The sequence below is a fragment of the Macrobrachium rosenbergii genome, chromosome 14 (genome assembly GCF_040412425.1).
Source record: "Macrobrachium rosenbergii isolate ZJJX-2024 chromosome 14, ASM4041242v1, whole genome shotgun sequence".
NCBI lineage: Eukaryota > Metazoa > Arthropoda > Malacostraca > Decapoda > Palaemonidae > Macrobrachium > Macrobrachium rosenbergii.
The window spans coordinates 37,565,355-37,587,383 of NC_089754.1; the positions used below are offsets into that span (position 1 = coordinate 37,565,355).

Genomic DNA, 22,029 nt, shown 5'->3' on the forward strand with positions numbered 1-22,029 from the left:
AATGTATTTTGTAAGAGGCTCAGTGGTCATTTCTTTCTAAAAAGTTTGTATTAAATATTAAGGTTTTATTTTCAGCTTTTACTTATCCTCCTTGATTCCATCTCTGTACACTCTGTTGCGGCCATTCCACCTATTGTGGACTTGGTCGTTAGTGACTTTGTTTGTATTTTAAGAGACTTGTGTATGTTTGATGGGCGTGGGCCCATAACATTTGGCGACCTTTTGCCAGGATTTGTCGGATCCTGTAGTCACTTGAGTGTATAGAGTGGATTCTTGGGGTGTTTTGCAGCATAGTAATACCTTCTCTCCTATATTCTTGTGTTGATCGGTGTTTATAATTTTTTTTTTTCTTGACCGTGGTAGGATATTTGTGTGGTTATTGGTGTTCAGTGTATTGGTTTGTTTTTGGGTATATTTTGTGAGATACATTTATATATTTACTTGTGTGTAATTAATTTACAATGGCTGATTTGAATATCCCGGAGCTCTTGAGTGGAGAGGGGTGGCAGGACAGGTTGGCAGAATTGAATAAGCCTGATTTAGAGAGTGTAGCAGAATTTGTTGAAATTGAAAATCCTGGGTCTGTTAGGAAGGGCTTGTTGCTGCTTAATGTTTATGAAAAGGTTAAGGTGATGAAGGCAGAAGGTAAACCAGAGACTAGGCAGGTGGAGGGAGCGGTGTCAGTAGAAATTTTAGATAGGCAGATTCAGTTGAAAAGAATGGAAATAGATCTCCAAAGGTTGAAGGCTGAGAGAGAGAGAGAGAGGCAGCACGAACTTGCTATGCAAGCATTGAGTAATAGGGTTCTTCTTCTTCCCAACATAATGTGTCTGCAATGCCTTGTATTAATCTAACTGAAGCTCTAAAGTTAGTCCCAAATTTTCAGGAAGTTAACGTGGCAGAGTTTTTTGTTTCTTTTGAGAGAATAGCTTCAAGGTTGGAATGGCCAAAAGAGTATTGGACCACTCTTATTCAGAGTAAATTGTTAGGTAAGGCCCAGAAAGTTTACGTTACCTTGGACGAAGATCTGTCTTCAGATTATGATTCTGTAAAGGCCATAGTTTTGAAGGCTTACGAGTTGGTACCGGAAGCTTACTGACAACGCTTCCGTAATTTACAGAAGGAAAGAGGGCAGACTTTTGTAGAGTTCGCCAGGGCTAAAGAGCAATTTGCTGGCGACTGGTTAAAGTCTAAGGAGGTGACAGACTTTGAGAAATTAAAAGAATTGATTTTGGTTGAGGAGTTTAAAAGGTCCGTGCTCTAATGAGGTGAAGGTACACCTTGAAGAGTTAAAATTAGAAACTTTACAGGAGGTGGCAATTGCAAGTGATGAGTACCTCCTCTCTCATAAAAATGTGATAGGGGAAGTACCCAGAAATGAGAAATCTGGTTGGTGAGAGTTAACAGGAGTAGTAATCAGAACAGGTATAATAGGCCTAATGTTAATTATGGTTCTCGTACTACTCCTGTTAACAGCTATAATAGGCAGACCACAGATAACCCGGAGAAGTTGAAAACTTTGACTTGTTTCTTCTGTCATAAGAAGGGACACGTCAAGAGCATGTGTTATGCATTTAAAAGGTCACAAAGGACCGAAAGACGTCCGGTAATGGCCATTCGTAGGAATGAGAACGAGTCAGTGGCTGAGAACTCTAATAATCAGTGACTAGGCAATAAGTCACTGGCTCCTTTTCAGAAATTTTTGTCTGATGGTTTTGTTCGCTCTGGGAATTCGACTGAGCAAAGAAAGGTTAAAATTTTGCGTGACACTGGGGCTGCTCAGTCTTTAATTCTCAGAGAATCCTTACCTATTGATCGGGAATGTTCAAATAAGGAATATGTTTTGTTAAGTGGTTTTCCAGATACGGTCAGGTCTTACCCGGTTGAGAGTTTTTATTTATCATGCCCGTCTTTTTCAGGTTATTTAAAACTGGCCGTTATTGATAAATTTCCTATTAAAGATGTGGATTTGGTGTTAGGGAATGATGTCGCCCTAATAAATAAAACTTTCCCTATTGTATTAAGTTCCGGTAATGAAATATCTGTAGTCACTCGATCGAAGGCTAGTAGTGTTGACTCGGCCGAGTCGGTAGTTGATGTTGATTTGAGTAGTTTAGATCGTAGTGATAGCTTAGTTATAGATAGTGGTGTGTTGGATAATAAACTTAATTGGACTACTAAGGAACTTATTACAGCTCAGAAAGCAGATTTTAAAGACCTGCCAGTTGAGTCTGGCGAAATTACTGATTTGACTGTCCCTCGATTTAAGATAATTAATAATATTTTGTATAGAATAAGTAGACCTTTTGATGCCATTAATACAGGCTGGTGTATGAGTGGTGACCTAGACTAAGTTAAGGTTAATTTATTAAGGTTTTGGTCCTTATTTTTGTTTGACTGATATTTGTGTTTTCAGAATAATTTAGCCAGGTCACGGGCTTACGGGTCTGTAGCACGGCCGTTTTTTAGGCGCTACAGGCTGGTGTATGAGTGGTGACCTTGGTTGCGGTAACACTAGCCCCATTGTGGTCGATTTATATTCTTGGTTGTTGGTTATCTAGGTTTAGTCTAATAATAGGTTAGTCTTGTTAATATTGCTGTTCTGCTAACCTGTGCCCACCGCTCCACTTGTGAGTTCATGGGGATATTACCATATTTCTTCATATGTTGATACTGATGTTATTTTTGGCGTGGTCACTATAAATTATTTACTTGTATTAGTTTTAAGTCATAATATTAAGGTTAAGATTTGATATCTATTGACTGTATTGAAAGTGGTACAAAATTTGCCACTAATCTATTTTTGGCCGGCAATGTGATATAGTATTTTCAATCACTTTTTGAGTTTTGTCATTGGACTTGAATTTTTTCTTATTGTCCCTGTTTTATTTCATATAGATTGAATTGCTATGTTTGTTTTTGATATTAGCATTTTTATATATTTCTTTGAATTTTGAGTTAAGTTCAATACTTTGTAGAAAAATTTTCTTGTGGAAAATTTTTTTTTGTTGGGTGAGGAGGTGTCAGTATGTGTTTAATTTAACGTAAATTAATTTGTTTTGATTAAGCCACTTTGGCAGTAATTATTCTTTTGGGACGTAATGACCCTGTTTCCTCCTCCCCTACATTTCTGACTTGTTGTTTAGTTTTAATTACAATGAGCTTGTTTTATTTTCACGTGTGGTTTTGGCTTCTCGTCCGGAGCTGTATTCGGCGCTGTTTCTCGAGGACTGAGAGAGTTGTTTTCTGGACCTTTAGCATTGTGTGGGCCTGCCTTATTCTTGATTGATTTTGAACTATCTCTGGATTACGATACTCTGCCTTTCATCAGTTGCTGCTGCTTTGGGAGATTGATTTATTCTTCAGTCTACGCCCTTGGTCCAGTAACACTGCCAAGGGGACCTCTGCCAACTGGTAAGGTGTGATTGCCTGTCGGACGGCCGTGTCCGTTGATCGTCTTGCGACGTTAAAGTGATTCTATCTTCTGTCTACGCCCTTAGTTCAGTAATACTGCCTAGGGACCTCTCTTACGTTTGGTAAGGTCTCGAGTATATATATTATGCCCCTCGACCCGTGATTTGAAGGCTGCGTTTGCCTCTTCTACTGTTTACAGCTCACTTAAGGGAAGCAGTTTTTTTTATAAACATTTAGTCTGTATTAAGTTAGGTTATTCTGTCTTTTCGACATCCTATTACTTTCAGGGCCCTCTCTTTAAAGTGTAATTGTATAGCCTATCTTAATTTGGTGTAAGAGTGTTTGTTATTCGATGTTTTCAGTGTGTGGTTGATTTTTGTGTTCATTTAATGTATTTTGTAAGAGGCTCAGTGGTCATTTCTTTCTAAAAAGTTTGTATTAAATATTAAGGTTTTATTTTCAGCTTTTACTTATCCTCCTTGATTCCATCTCTGTACACTCTGTTGCGGCCATTCCACCTATTGTGGACTTGGTCGTTAGTGACTTTGTTTGTATTTTAAGAGACTTGTGTATGTTTGATGGGCGTGGGCCCATAACAATACACACACACGCACACACACACACACACACACATATATATATATATATATATATATATATATATATATATATATATATATATATATATATATATATATATATATATAGTATTCTTATAATGAGAGGATCCCTGGCAACACCAGGGCACACACACACAACTAAACAGAGAATCACGATCACGTTGGTTAGCAAACCTCATCCCATAAGAGGCTGTAACTACCATTTATGATGAAATCACGTAAGGTATTAAAAAGAAAATTTAAACATGTAATTTAAGTATTATTTGTTTAGTATTTCTTCACTCGGCACTTCGGCTCTACGCTCCCTCTGAAAAGTCAAGTTCCAATTATATAGTTAAACGGGGTTTTTTATTCAACTAAATCGAGAGAGAGAGAGAGATTTCAAGCTTGCGAAATGTGTTTGAGAGAGAGAGAGAGAGAGAGAGAGAGAGAGAGAGAGAGAGAGAGAGAGAGAGAGAGAGAGAGGGCGGTTAATTATTCAAGTGGCTCCCGAGAGGAAGGAATCTTGAGACATCACATAGGGGCTGAACGATACCTCTGAGGACCGATTTGAGTACCCTTCGAACTACTTTATTGAAAAGGAAAACGGCGGGGTGAAAGTACTCAGGCATCGAGATTAAGATTGGATGATTTCTATAGATACACTACAAAGTACTCATTATATATATATATGTATATGCATATACAGTATATATTATATATGTATACATTTACATATATATATATGAAATTTTTAACACGCCGTGATTTATATACAATCATGAAGCTACAAATGTCGTTTAGTATCCAATTCACGCTACTTAAAAATTTCCCTTCGGTGATAATTCCCCATCGGGGATATTCCCGAAGTAGCGTGAATTGGATATTAAATGACATTTGTAGGTTCACGATTTTATATATATATATATATATATATATATATATATATATATATATATATATATATATATATATATATATATATATATATATATATATATATATATATATATATATATATATATATATATATATATATATATATATACATAAACTATTTATATATTTATACATATATATCACATATAACATATATACACCTATACAACATATATATACAAAATATGTATATGTGTATGTATGTATGTAAGGGTATATAAGATATATATGGTATGTATAACTATATATATATATATATATATATATATATATATATATATATATATATATATATATATGCACACACATATAATTGATCTTAATTCACTACGAAGTCCAGTTCGGAATATGTCTTAGAGAATAGCATAACATCATCACAAGATCCAGTGTTGAATAGATTCCACAAATCCACAAAATATATATTAACACGTAACAAAACCACGGTCTTAAAAACTCTACACAGAAATCAATGTAAAAATCACTAAAGGGCAGAAGTGACACGGTATTTACATGGTCAGAGGCATTAACTGCCAATAAAATAAAAGACAGCCTCTACAATAGATGGACGGGACAGGAATTCTGATCGTTGTCGCATCCATTGGAATTTCAAATCGAATGACAACAAAGTCCCAGATAGGGAAGACTAAATATGTGCGAAACGTGGGGGGCGATAAAGTAAGGGAGAGGAGGGGACCGCGAAAATAGGAGTTGAAAAATGAAACAATTTCTCTCTCTCTCTCTCTCTCTCTCTCTCTCTCTCTCTCTCTCTCTCTCTCTCTCTCTCTCTCTCTCTCACTGTTATTATTTGTATTTTGAATGATGTAAAGTTGTGATAAAAGCTACTGGTTTTTCAAATTAAAAGAAAGTCCTACTAGAAGTTGAACTAAAGTAACCTCGGTCAAAAGTAAACTCTAAGATACAACGCCCTCTCTCTCTCTCTCTCTCTCTCTCTCTCTCTCTCTCTCTCTCTCTCTCTCTCTCTCTCTCTCTCTCTCTCTTTTGAATTATATAAAAGGTGTGCAAAAAAAAAAAAAGATAATAGTGTTTCCAGTTAAAAGAAAGTTCTACTAGATTTTGAACTAAAGTAGCCTCAGTATCATGTAAACTCTGAGGTACAACGCTCTCTCTCTCTCTCTCTCTCTCTCTCTTTCTTTTGAATTATATAAAAGGTGTGCAAAAAAGAGATAATAGTGTTTCCAGTTAAAAGAAAGTTCTACTAGATTTTGAACTAAAGTAGCCTCAGTATCATGTAAACTCTGAGGTACAACGCTCTCTCTCTCTCTCTCTCTCTCTCTCTCTCTCTCTCTCTCTCTCTCTCAATCCTACAATCACACACCCAGTTAGGGTGAACGCGAACATAAGAGGGCGGACGAAAGTTTGTCTAGTAAACTTTTCGGATCTTTCAGAATTCTCTCAAAGTTAAGAGGAGTTGAAAAAACCAGAAAGAGAGAAACCACGAATTACTTCAACGCAAATCCCTTCCCGCTCTCTCTCTCTCTCTCTCTCTCTCTCTCTCTCTCTCTCTCTCTCTCTCTCTCTCTCTCTCTCTCTCTCTCTCTCTCTCTCTTTTATGAAATCGAACGGGGAATATACAGTGTTCATTGTAATCCTTTCACTCTGTTATGAAATTAACAAATTTATATTTGTAATGGTCACTGTAAGCCTCTCTCTCTCTCTCTCTCTCTCTCTCTCTCTCTCTCTCTCTCTCTCTCTTTGTTATTAAATTGAAAGGAGAATTAGATTTAAAGTGTTCATGTAATCCTCTCTCTCTCTCTCTCTCTAACCCCGCCCCCATTTATGAAATTAAGAGGAGAACTAGATTTAAAATACCCATTGTAAACCTCAACCGTCAAAAGAGCTCCCGTATTTTCCAGGAAGCAAAACTAAAGACGATCGAAAGAAATAAGGGTTATGGTCAATTTGGGAATTTGGGAACGGCCAAGACCTCGCCCCGAGAGAGAGGTTCGTGGGACTTAAATACACACAAATTGGTCCTTTTTATGGACAATGAAACCCCTCATGGAGTGGTTTCATTGGGCTCTCAAGAAATAAAATTGGGGGAAAGTGCCCAATTCACGGGACAAACTTAGTGGCGACCCGCACCAAAAACTACGTATTGGCCTTCACCGTGAATTACAAATAACCAGTAGAGTAAGATGGAATGGTATGGGTGATTACGTTTAAGTTACATTTTAAGAAACTTCTTAATATCGTGGATATATATATATATATATATATATATATATATATATATATATATATATATATATATATATGTATATATATATATATATATATATATCTTTTGGTTTCTTTATAAGGATTATTGTCAATCCGTGAGTTAACGTAAGGAGTGATGATATTTGTGAGTTTAAAGTAGTTACCACAATACCATCAGTGTGTCTTTGTGTATGCCCAAACATAAATACTTTTATATATATACTATATATATATATATATATATATATATATATAATTACCTAAACTACTTTTTCTCATCCCCAGGTCTGGCTCTTTAAGGTACTGCCATTCAGGTTTACATTAATTCACATTATACATACATACATATGTATATCTGTATATACACATACATACATATAAGTATGTATGTGTGTTTACACATGTATACACACATATATATAATCTATATGCAAATGCATTCTCACAAATACATAAGGAATCCCACAGCCCTCGGGAGAAGGAAATGGGAAACAGCTCTGTCCATTTCCCCTATATCACCAGCCGCTTCCTTTGTCCTCCGCTACGCTCCTTCGATGTGAAAGGACGGCGATAGAGAAAGGAGAGATGAAACGCCGAAAAGGAAGGAAGGAAAGAGAAGGAAATGGAAAAGATGGAATATGAAGAAGACTGATCACTGAGATCCATTTCAGGGACGACGAGTCATCGTTTTTCTCAAATATCTTACAAACTAATTATTTGATCAAAATGGTGCTTTGACACAGTGTACAAGACACCTCCCGCTAATTTTTGGTAATATAGTGCACTGTCAAATGGTTTTAGTTAAGGCCTTTACTCTTGACTTTTCCAGGCAAAGTCGCATGAGTCACCAGGACTAGTCTACACAATCGAACGTCCGCTATCCCCATAGACAGGAAAGTGGGGACGGAGACGGGGAGGCCAGTAAAGTGGGTTGAGGGAGGGATGAGGAGGGGAAGGGAAAGGGAGGGACGGATGGGGGATAAAAGACGTTCGAAAGCATAGTTTGGCGACGCTTGGCAACACCATGTAAGTCAAGAGTAAATGCCTTAACTAAAACCATTTGACAATGCACTGTATTGCCAAACATTAGCGGAAGGTGTCTTGTACACTGTGTCAAGTACTATTTCGGTCAAATAATTAGTTTGAAAGATATTTGAGAAAAACGATGACTCGCGGTCGCTGAAATGGATAGTAGTAGTGACAGATAATCCAGTAATGTATCTGCTATTTAACGATTTCCTTCATATATAAATATCATGATATCATTATAATAAATTGTTGCCTTCACTTCGGCTATGTTCAATTTGTCTGTGCAGGGTAAAGATTTTAAGGAACGGAAGGAACCGGTTAATAGGTTTAGTTTAAACACGCTAACAGCACGGCTAGGATGTAGCCCCCCCCCCCCCCAACAAAAAAAGTGGGGGTACTATGAAACACGATAAAAATAAAGCTCATGAACAAATACTAAAAGATACTGCTGATTTCAATTTCTTTTTGAGCAGAATACAAAGCAATTTCGTAACATATACCACTTGCAAAGTGATCACTCTATCAATACCAAGTTTACCATAACTAAGAAAATATATACATACATATATATGTATATATAAATATATATTTTATATTTATATATATCATATATATTATATATACATACATATATATAATATATATATTAATACATATATACATATATGTATATGTATATATACTGTATATATATATAAATATATATTTTATATTTATATATATTATATATACATACATATATATAATATATATATTAATACATATATACATATATGTATATGTATATATACCGTATATATATATATATATATATATATATATATATATATATATATATATATATGTATATATATATATATAAACGTACAAAGCTACAACAAAAACAAATGGAATTACAAAATGAACATAAACCTTTTATTATACTCTGAAATACATATAACAAGGGATTAAAAACACGAGGTATGTGTTAGAACTTCAATAAAGCTCCCCATTTTGAAAATACATTTCCTCAGTCAATCTGAAGTACCCAGCATAAATATTAGTACAAAGCAGTGATACACGATCAGTGAAATCTCACCCTAACCCTCCTGTCTCTGTTACGCGGTGAAATTCGACTGGTTGTTTTATAATTAAACCTGCCTGTCTGATCATCGGGAATCTTTCACGGGCCGTGCATGTTACCTATTCGATATATTTAAAAGATGACACCACTTTCTGTTGCACATGTACGAAAACAATTAATTCATTATTGAGGACCTTGTTTCACGGCTCGGTAAAACTGAATTGGAGGAAAAATGTATGAATTGCCCATGACTCATCCATCTTGCTGTTTAACACTTTTAATCACATTACGATATACAACAATTTATTCCACATTAATGTGCTAAAAATCTTTTGGAATCCCGAAATTCCGACCTCTCACAAGGAATCAAAACCATAACCTGTTCATAACCATGACTCAGGTTTCAGTGCATGGCCAGTATCACCTGAACTCTACAATCAGCTCTAATCCGTTGCCTACATTTACAAATAACGTTTCCAGATTGAAGATTAATTTTTTCATTAATTATAACCTTTTTCGGTCATTTTTAATGAACAAAATTCGATATTCAACTGCAATTCATTCGTTACACAAACCAAAGTTTAAATTTCATCGCTGCGACACCAAAATTTTATAATTCATCTAAGGAAGTGGCATGAAGCCCATAAGAGATTCTCTCTCTTTTTCTCTCTCTCTCAAACACATTTCACAAACCTGAAATATGTTTATCTTTCTCTCTCTCATTCAAACATATTTCGCAAGCTTGAAATATGTATCTCTCTCTCTCTCTCTCTCTCAAAAAGAGCACGGTTCAGTGAAGGCAAGCACAATATCCACGAGCCAAGAAAGAGGAAAAGGAATAGATCATTCAAAAGGGGTCGAAACCGTACATGTCAGTTGCAGCATCTATGATTTATAAGACATGGACAGCTAAACCCCCTGAGTATAATATGTCATAAGTTATTTGCGTGTATGGAGTACGCAAACGTTTCGTAAAACCGACAGAGGGTCAATTCTCTCTCTCTCTCTCTCTCTCTCTCTCTCTCTCTCTCTCTCTCTCTCTCTCTCTCTCTCTCTCTCGGCAACGACGGCCATTATTTATTACCAATCTACTGATCAAGATAATGAACTGATAAATAAGTTTATTAAAATTGCAGTTTTAATCATTATAAGCTATGAGGAAGTGGAAGATTTACTTCCTGAAAAGATAAAAGCTTTGGCCTAATTTAGGTATATAATGAAACAATTTATATGTACATGTATACGTATACATACATGCATACATACATACATACATACACACACATATATAATACATATATTTATATATGTGTATGTGTATATACAGTATATATATATATATACAATATAAATATATATATATATATATATATATATATATATATATATATATATATATATATATATATATATATATATATATACATATACACACACACACACACACACACACACACACACGCACGCACGCACACAAACACCGAAAGGAAAAATGATACCAACGATACGGTCCTGACCGGTTTCGTCAATTAAGACTTTTTCCACAGAACTGGTGCCAGTCCGTTGGAAAATGTGTTAATTGACGAAACTGGTCGCAGCAATGTCCTCTTTTCATTTTTCCTTTAGAAGTTTCGCTTTTAAACATCAAGTGTTCTTCTGGGTTACACGTGCATTCACGCACACACGAACACACACACATATAGCTTCCAAAGAATGGCCGTATACACAAGAAAATAAAGGAAATACGAAAAGTATGATATGCGTTTACCCAAATACACACACACACACACACATAGATATACATACATACATATATATACATAAACATACAGTATATATATGTTTATGTATATACTGTACATAGCCTATATAGTTCGTAACAATACATAAATTAGGTACAGTTAATAAGAAGGCAAAAATTATTTACAAACGAAGCCAATCAAACATTAACCAATGCACTACCGTAAGAAAATAATATCAACAATTATTATCTGAATTAACAGTACTGCAGTCAAGAGGGAAACAGCATTTCTTACAGATACTAAGCATGATCTACAGTTTGTCTCACTCCCTATAATGCAGAATACTTTTATTACTATAGGAGAGAATGCCAATGTTGTCCCTTTTATTGCTTCAAGAAAATACCACAAAACATTCAGCTTCCACACTTGTGTTACTAGATAAAGAAAAAAAAAAGTTTACAACTCAGCAATTAGCGTCCACCCACACTAGGCCTACGCCCACGGGAGTGGTGTAACAAAATAACCTCTTTCAATCGATTGTAACCGCCATAGTTTCCACTGACGTCATTTCATTTTACTGAATTATTTACTGATACTTTATTTCTAATTTCCCCTTTTCTCTCTCTCTCTCTCTTTTATTTGGTAAAGCTTGGAGGAAGGGAAGGGGTGGGGTGGGAATGAGGAGGGGGGTGTTTAAGGATTGGGTGGGGTGGGGGGTTGTATGAAATCAAAGCAATTACCGACATCAACAGGAATCGACATCAAAAACAAGATCGTTTACTCTCGATCTGGCATTGCCTTTTGAACTCGTTATCTGCCCATCAAATAACACGACATCAAACGGTCATATTATACGAAATCTCCCGACATCAAACATACAAATATACATATAGACAACCGTCAGGCGAACAGGCCCTCTACACAACACAAATCGCCATCATCATCATCACCAACGTCAACATCATCATCGTCACAATCACGTAGGTCTGAATTGATGCGATGAATCTTTTTTCAGATTTTTGTAACCTGAGATAGAGGATGTTGGCGCCTCTGTACAGTACCTGGAATACGTCCATTAATACACAAAGTCCTGGTGAATTGACGCCCTTTGATGAAACACGTCAATTCTTTATAGGAGTTCGGGGTAACAAAGCATGAGTCCTATTTCCCATATAATTTCTTTTTATCCTCCATCAGCTATCGTGTGTTAGCATAAATATAAGCCAATTATTAAAATAAAAATACAGAATTTAAATACAGAAACAAATTCAAAGTTATTAACTACACAAACATATTTAATAGTAAATCTCTACAGGGATCTTTCGAGTCTCTAAAGCTCCCAGTAGACATTTACGTTTGAATATATTTACACAGTTACGTAACTGTGGATTTGTTTCTACAGTAAGCCAACTGTAAATAGAGGTAGTTCTTAGTGTTATACTATTTAAATATAAGTCTTCCTTTCACCCGCATAAACAACATAAAGAAAAAACTATACCAACATATAGTAACTATTATTATTATTATTATTATTATTATTATTATTATTATTATTATTATTATATTCTCCTCCTCCTCCTCCTCCTCCTCCTCCTCCTCCTCCTCCTCCTCCTCCTCCTCCTCCTCCTCCTCCTCCTCCTCCTCCTTCTTCTTCTTTATTATTTTTATTATTATTATTATCATCCAGAAGATGAACAAGTAAAAATGGAAAATACAGAAAGAGAAGATAATAACTTAGAAAAACAGACAAATTAACAAATTAATAAATGAATAAAAATGTAAGTAATATAATACAACGACTGTTACATTACAGCATAACTAAATGATAAAAAAAATGACAAAAGATTTGTATTCCCCGAAACGCATAAGCAAATATTTATTAGCAAAGAACGTCAATCGTTTAACAAATGCTAATTATTTCCCGATATGTAGCATCAATAACTCCAGCTCCACACGGATACTTCAAATGGTATTCAACAGTGAATCATCGATTCCATTTAACACTTCGGTAACAGAGCGTTTTTATGTAAAGGGAATTTTCCAATTATTGCTACCGTCCAGTTAATTGGGTACAGGGTTCTGGTTCCCTGTCTGTCTCGATGCTGACTATGACTCAACACAGCCGACTAACTACCGGGTATATGACTCAATGCATCACGATTTACTGGAATGTGCTTGCATTGGTCTGCCCTCCTGGGAATAGATTGTTGATATATATATATATATATATATATATATATATATATATATATATATATATATATATATATATATATATATATATATACATATGTATGTATATATGTATGTATATATATATATATATATATATATATATATATATATATATATATATATACTGTATGTGTATATATAATATACTGTATATATATAGACAAACAGATATAGATATGTATATATGAAATTTAGCGGTCCATAGACTCCACTTCAGCAAGTACAAAGTAAGTGGTGACTGCAGTATTTACATGGAATTTGCCGACGTACCCCCGATGGGGAAAGTTCACCGAAGGGGTAGCATGAATTTGATATTAAACATTTGTAGCTTCATGAATGTATATAAATCACGGTGTGATAAAAATTTCATATATATCTACATATTAAATTTTTAAATCCAAAATCCACATTATTTTCAAAGTGAAAGATATCTAACAATCCGCAAACTACCCTTACAGAACCACTACGCCATCAAGAGAGGTGAACGAAAATATCCTCAAAACAGACTCCGCGTCATTTTGAAAATCGAAGCACAACCATTAACAAGGCGAAGGATTAAATCGACCCTTGGCTCTCAATACTTCAATATTTCTATTACTCCCAACCACTATCTTTCTCTGTGCAATTCTTTCGTCCCTCCTAACCCTATTTCACGCGCACCCTACCTATATATATATCTTTAAAATCGACACGCCTGGGATTTTTTCCAGCGCCTCTAGCTCCGGGTCCAACCCGCCCCTAACTCAACACACACACATACACACACAAACACACACATACACATGCACAGATTCTCACACATACACACCAAGCCTTTCTTTTCACTCCCATTCCTGTAATCTCTCTGAGAAAGGAGAGAGAGAGAGAGAGAGAGAGAGAGAGAGAGAGAGAGAGAGAGAGAGAGAGAGAGAGAGAGAGAGAGAAGGGGGTTATATATAACAGCATTCTTAGGGGAGGAAAAATTTATGAGCATCTCATTGCTTTATAGACTACCACCCCTACCCAACCCTGACCCCCCTAAACAACCCCAACCCCGGAGACAACCCCTAAATCCCCTCCCATCCTTTAACACTTTATAACGCCCTTTGAGCAAGGCGTTATTATTACCATCCCTAGTTTTCCAGCATCCTGCGGGATACAAGGACCTTCCACTATATCCTGCATCACACAGCTAAAGAATATTGATCAATGTTTTTCATTCATCCTCAAAGGAAGTATTGCACGGCGTTATCATGTGAACACGAAATAAAAGTCCGTAACCTAATTTGTCCCAAAGCTCCTAAGAAACTTGAAAGGAATCTAATTCCTTTATATATTTCCAAAAAATAATTATATTCGTCTAAAACCAAACTGAACGACGGTAATGCTTCTCTATCTAATAGCGAGAAAACTAGCATATTCTACGAAACCTACACTAAAATTTTAAATACAAAGACAAATAAAAAATCACAACATTCAAGTCCTTTGACCTAGAGAATATAAAAATGGTCTAAACTCAAAGCGCACTGTACTTTAGCAAATACACTACCATAACTTGAGAGAGAGAGAGAGAGAGAGAGAGAGAGAGAGAGAGAGAGTTAAACAAAATCCCGTAGCAAGCAAAAGCCCAGGTAATCACTGCATGAAAGACTAATCAATACGAATTACTGAGGTTCACTCTTGTAATTCACTGACGTACGAGTGAATATTACACACACTATTACAACTAATATTACGGATAATAATAATAATAATAACATAAATATAATGATGACAGCTTGTACCAATACACGAATACACGCGTTCCTACATCTTCATACAGTCCCTAACAGCACAACATAAGGGGCTCTCTCTCACCGCCCGGCACAACCAACGTCCTCTGTGACGCCACATCACTCACGCTCGAATTTTTCCATCGAAAAAGACTCGGGAATCCACGGAATTTTATTTTTCTTTCACGCGGTCTAAGATCTCTCCGTTTTATTCAAAAGGCTGAGAGAATATTAACATGAAACTTCCCTTCATAGGTCATAATAAATGAGAGAGAGAGAGAGAGAGAGAGAGAGAGAGAGAGAGAGAGAGAGAGAGAGAGAGAGAGAGAGAGAGAGAGAGAGAGAGAACCTATTACCAGAGAAAGTTTTTTCAAAACTTATATATATATATATATATATATATATATATATATATATATATATATATATATATATATATATATTTGTGTGTGTATAATGTGTGTGTGTATGTATGTATATATGTATATATATATATAGTCTGTATATATATGTATATGTATATAAATATACAGAGAGAGAGAGAGAGAGAGAGAGAGAGAGAGATTCTAATCTCCCGACATATGGATATAGCAATTACTGAGTAGATGCTCCAGCTGAGCTGTCAGTTGGGTACAATGAGGAAGCACTCGGAATATAACTATTGCAAAAATTTTCATAAAAATTTAAACAGGTCTTTAAGACTTGAAAAAACTAAACAAATGAAAACTATCAAATATAACTTCTGTATCTTAAAAATATATACATAATATAGATAAAACTGAAATGAATGCAAGTACAAGAAAAAACTCAGCACAATAAAAAAAACCCTCAACTTCGACGAAGGAAAACACTATAAAAAGAAAAACCATGAAAATAACTTCTGTAACTTATAAAACTACAACAATATATATAAAACTGAAATAAATTTAAGTACAGGGGCCAAAAAAAAAAAAAACTCACAGCAATCGAAACAAAAATCGAAATACCAAAACGTCATTCACAATGCTCTCAGACGTCCTCGCTCTCAAAAGTCCTGCCCTTCCCCCTCCCACCCTTTTCCAAGCCACCATCCCCCCTTCCACAACAGTGACACAGCAGGGACCTTCATCCGTTAATCTCTGAGGGTTTGATCTTGAGTGAGAAGTGGAAGTTGAGAAAGCTGTTGGCGGTTGGCTGAGTTCACTTGTCTTAATCAATCACTTTGAAGCTTTCCTTACACAGTGTCTGGCAAGCAAATAGCCTTTGTTGTTATCGCCAAGAAGAGAGAGAGAGAGAGAGAGAGAGAGAGAGAGAGAGAGAGAGAGAGAGAGAGAGAGAGAGAGATTACAGACTAAGGAAATACATGGCAGGACCAAACAATAACAAAGAGAGACACAAAGGATACAGTGGGAGACAGGATACGGACAAACGAATTACACGGAAACTCTATGAGAGAGAGAGAGAGAGAGAGAGAGAGAGAGAGAGAGAGAGAGAGAGAGAGAGAGAGAGAGAGAGAGATGTAAGTAAAATGCAAAGCCCAAACAATAACACTGACTTAAAACATCACCTTCCCTGCGAAATACCAACACAAACGCCCAAACTACCACTAAGTCAAAAGCAAAAGCAGAAGCAAGAGCAAGCAAGCACTTAGCAGTAAGTTTCCAGCCGATCCAGAAATTCCCAGTTCCACGGAAATCATGGGGAAACAAGATCAAACGAAAGCAGGCAAAATTCCGAGTGCCACTGATGAGTCACACAAGGGCCTCCCGAAGTATTGATTTCCCAGCGCCAACCCAAGGAGAGGAAGAGTGGGGTGGGGAAAGAGGGAAAGGGAGAGGGAGGGGAGAGGGGGGGGTTAGAAGGGAAATATGGTGTTATTCCCAAATGGAAACAACCATCTACCGTTTCTGGCGAGCTGATTCCCCTAAATGAACGCGCTGCAGTCATGTCACATTTTGTTCGTGAGTATGAGCTAATGACTGTGACCCCTAACTACGACCCCCACCCCTCCCCCCACAGCCCCTATGACCAACCCCGGCCACAGGGCCAAAATGAGGATGACTTGTGCATCAAAATGCACAAGTACCAGTGCTCTGTCAGGGGCCTGGCCTCAGCCAATCCCACTCACATCAGATTCTCAAGGCCTGTTGAATGATTCTGATGAATTATTCTCTGGGATGAGGTGATAGATCCATGCATACGGTATTTCCTTGAGTGTGTCCATAACTTTTCTTCTTCTTATCATTTACAGGACTCTGAGGCCCCAAATGTTATCAACAGAATTATTATGTGGAACATGCAGAGGAAACCACCAAGATGAAATGTATGAAACTTTTCAAATGTTTCAATAAAATTTGTACTTTGAAAACTCTGATGGCAGAGGCCACACGATATGGTGGCCTGTTTGTTGTTTTTGATTAAGCTGGCCTTATGCCAGCACGGGCTCTTGCTCATAGAGCAACCCGTAACTATGGTGGCCATACTGGCTATTTAATGAAATATTTGTCACATTTTGCATGCCAGCGACAAGGCTTATTTGGTCACGTGACTATCAGTCTATAAGTTTACATAACTTTGAGACTACTGGTTGGATTTTGTTAAAATTCGGAACGTGAGCTAATGTAAGAGAGCCAAAGACGATTATGAAAAAAAATAAACCCATTCGCATATATCACGTGTCCTGGTCAAGTAAATCTGACACGCACGCACACACACACCTGTGGAAATGACGTCAATGTCAAAGTGTTCGTGGTAAGACGTGTTTGTGAATGATGCAATAATTCTAATATACTTGTTGAATTGCAAACAAGACGGCTTTTAATGTTACCTGAAACCTAAAAATACTAGCATTAATAAAAGAGGACACCAAGTGACATGGCGGCCATAATGAAAACTATTTCTAAACTTGAAACAACGTCTCCAAAATGCTGTAAGAATACTGTTAAATAATTTAACATATAAAGGGGGAATGTTAACTTGGTAGTTTCACATTAGCATTTGGTAGTAATAGGGACTGATGTATGCTCTAGAGCCAACATACAAGGTTTACCAGTCATAGTCATCATAATTATTATTCATGAAGAGCATTTTAAATTTATCGGTGAAGCTAAAAGGCCAGGAACCTGCCGAGAAAGTTTCCACAGAATTGATTGTCTATAATGAGCAAATGCAAAGAGGAGAGAGAGAGAGAGAGAGAGAGAGAGAGAGAGAGAGAGAGAGAGAGAGAGAGAGAGAGAGAGAGAGAGAGAAAGGTATATATACACATACATATATTTATACACACATTAATAAATATATATATATTACATATATATACATATATGTATAGATGTATATACATATACATACATCAATGTCGATAAAATCAATGCACAACACACAAAGAGTTGTCTTGCTTTCAGATTTTGGCAACCGATATTCCCATACAATTACATCAATTAATCCATTAATCATTCCTCAACTACCTTCGCCTGTTTACGTCTCGAATATATTCCCCTTTTTTCCTTAATCGTTGCGACTCCAGATCTACGCAAAACAATCAACGTCTCTCTTCCAAAAGCTTCCATGCAATTTATTCCGTATTTCCTAGACATGAATAATTATTACCTTCACCGGAAGTGCAAATTGACTTGAATTTCCGTTCATAATGATCCAGATGCCAAAAGAAACTGAAAGCACATCAATATCATAAGACGAAGCTTTATGTATTTATTTCACGTTATCTCCTGTAATTTCTTTCACTTGAACACTATATTCTTTGGAAGTTTGAGTTTCAAGTCAATGGCCCCTGCAGGCCTGTTCCATATGAATTTGTTTCATCTTCTGAATAATAATAATAATAATATAATAATAATAATAATAATAATAATAATAATAATAATAATAGTAGTAGTAATTTCTTTCATATGAACACAATAGTCTTAGGAAGCTTAACTTTCAAGTCAATGGCCCCTGTAGGCCTGTTGCACATGAGCAGGGTTCATTTTCTGAATAATAATAATAATAATAATAATAATAATAATAATAATAATAATAATAATAATAATAATAATACGAGCATTCTATTATTACCTATCAGATGCTGAGGATATTCGTAAGATATTCAGATGGCATTAGATTTCCGTTTACTGAAAAATAAGGGAACTTCTTCTGATGCGGATGCTAAAATTTCGTTTGATATTGGCATAACAGAGGCCTTACAGGTACATTTTCAATATTCAGAGAGAGAGAGAGAGAGAGAGAGAGAGAGAGAGAGAGAGAGAGAGAGAGAGAGAGAGAGAGAGAGAGAGAGAGAGAGACTCTTCATACCAGACTAAAATCGTACATTAATGCACTCAAAAACAAATTATCAAGATACGATCTAATGAAGAAATATTATAAAAGGTATCATGTGGGAAGCAAAACATAAGACAGAATTGCGTCTTTTAAAGAAGAGAACTGACGATATCTATAAAAAATCAGATATAATCGGCTTGAGAAACGTCGAATCCGTAAAATGCACTGGCCCACTTTATAAAACTGCATTAAAGATAAGAGTCACGAATGTAAACAAAAGGACAAAATATATATGACTCTGAGGAATTTTCAATTTAAAAAATATAAAAGGAAAAAATATATATAACATTTTATTCTCTTTAAAAAAAAGCAGCAATAGTTTCTTTAACCGCCAGAAATGTACTTAATATTACGATCAGAATAATGCCAAAACTCACACATAATGAACGCCGCAAAGAACAGTACTTCAAAACACACAAACGACCAAAACACCGTCACCTGACTTCCACGCTTCGGCCAATTTTGACGTTAATACATTTCTCATCACCCAATAACCCCTCACCTCTTCTCCGCCATCACACCGCTCCCATGATCTGAAGTTTGTGATGCCGAAGACTTCAAAGCCCCCGAACATCCCGCCATCTAATTTAGCCAGGTGAGCGAGCGAACCCCCAACTGTAATCAAACTAGGATATCCAGGTAACCCAAGTTTCCGCCTCTGAAAGGATATATATATGGCGCCTCCTTTTGGATATCGGTGCAACCTTCGCCTTCAACAATGCAAGATTTCGGAAGGAGATTTCTTGGGTATGTAGAAAGGCTAACTTTTTTTTCTATAAGATATATTTATGAGACGCTCATTTTGAAATGATGCTTCTTATACGATGTTCAGGTAACCTCAGATTCTGAGCACGCTGTGTGATTCCTTCTTATTAATCCACATAAAAGTAAATATTCGGCATATAAATTTTACTATGTCTTTGCTTCTGGCAGTAAAAAATAAGAACAAACTTCGTACTTAAACTTGTTCAAAACCATCACGACTTCGCTCCCGTTGGGGCAGGTACGTAATGGTGAGTGGAAAATTGCTGAAAAAAATTCCTTCAATACAATAAGAAATATTGTATGTATTCCATAAATAAGACATTTCTATCTCATCAGTATACACATAAATATATACATTATATATATGTATATATATGTATGTTTGTGTATGTATGCAAGTAACACACACACATGCACAAATACAAGCATATGAATATGTGAACGTATGCAGTAATCCTATGCATACATACATATGTGTCACACATACATACATAAAGAAAGAGTCGGTCCTATACCCAATTCAGATTCCTCCAATTATCTACATACATACATACATACATACATACATACGTACAATCAGTCAGTCCTTTACATAAAACCAATTTCTCCAATTACATACATACATAACATACATACAGTTAGTCCTATACATAAAACCAATTTCTTTTCCCCAAACCTTCTAAGAATTTCCTAAACAGAGACCTAACAAAGGCGAAGGCTGCTTTACGTCAATTAACGAAGCAATGAGATATCCATCAGCGAAGGGCTTACAATCCTCCAACCTTTTATTTACCTGATTTCTTAATGATTGGGAAATTGTCTAACAGTAAGAGGAATTTTAATTGAGTTGAATACTTACAATAACCAGAAAAGATTTCAGGAATAATGGTATTATATCATTCTTGTCTCTCTTTCCCCTTTCCATATGAAATATTAGCAATTAGATGAAGAAACTTTCTCTCTCTCTCTCTCTCTCTCCTCTTTTTCTCTGCCTTTTGGGTACAATACTTTTCCTCCTTTTAAATCATTCATTCCTTATTTTCTCTCTCTCTCCTTTTTCTCTGCCTTTTTCTCAATCTCTTTCCTCCTTTTAAATCATTCATCCCCATCTCTCATTATTTTTCTCTCTTCTATCTCTCTCTCTCTCTCTCTCTCTTTTAGATCATTATTTTTCTTTCTTTTAGGTCTCTCTCTCTCTCTCTCTCTCTCTCCTCCGTTAAACACAAGCCCGCTGATTAAATTTGCCGCTAACCATCTTTCCAGAACGCCTCTACTTATCAGCGCTGAAGATTTCTCCCAGCAGCCCCCCACCCCACCCCACCCATCACCCCTAAAAACTTAAGATTCAAGTCGTCCGCAATAATTAATTTCTCATCTTGAGTACGCCCTAAGAACGCTGCTGCTACGTGGCTGCAATAACATTGCTCTTCGGGGAAAGGTTTGTGTTATTTATTAGTGTAGGATATGAGAAAGTAAGGATTTGGGATTTTGTGCGGAAAGGATGTGAGAATTAATTTTGATTTTCGGAGAAATATTCATCCAAAATAGAAAGAACTGAGGGGATTATGTAACTAGTCCTTAATGCGACTGGTAAGATACGATGACGCATCTAACATCTACACATATTCACTCGCTCACACACATGCATACATACATACATACATACATATACAATATGTATGAATGTGTGTATGTATGTGAGTGTATATATATATACATAAAAATATATATATATACATTTTTTTTAAGAAGATCCATTACGGAAGCGAGAAATTTAAATAAGACTACCTATCCACAGAGGCGAAGGCCGATGTATATCCATCGAAAGATACTGCCCTATTAAATTTTCCTTGTTTCTTTTATGAGCCATTTCAGAGAGATATTAAACTGACAGATTACCACAAGAGTAATGCCCAAACATATGTGTGTATATATATATATATGTATGTATATATATA

At 35.9% G+C, this 22,029-nt stretch overlaps 1 protein-coding gene across 2 annotated transcripts in view; it reads right to left on the reverse strand.

Moving 5' to 3' along the window:
- Positions 1 to 22,029, reverse strand: part of LOC136845935 (phosphatase and actin regulator 3-like) — an 873,386-nt gene that overhangs the window by 633,771 nt on the left and 217,586 nt on the right. The gene's annotated exons all lie outside the window — the stretch shown is intronic.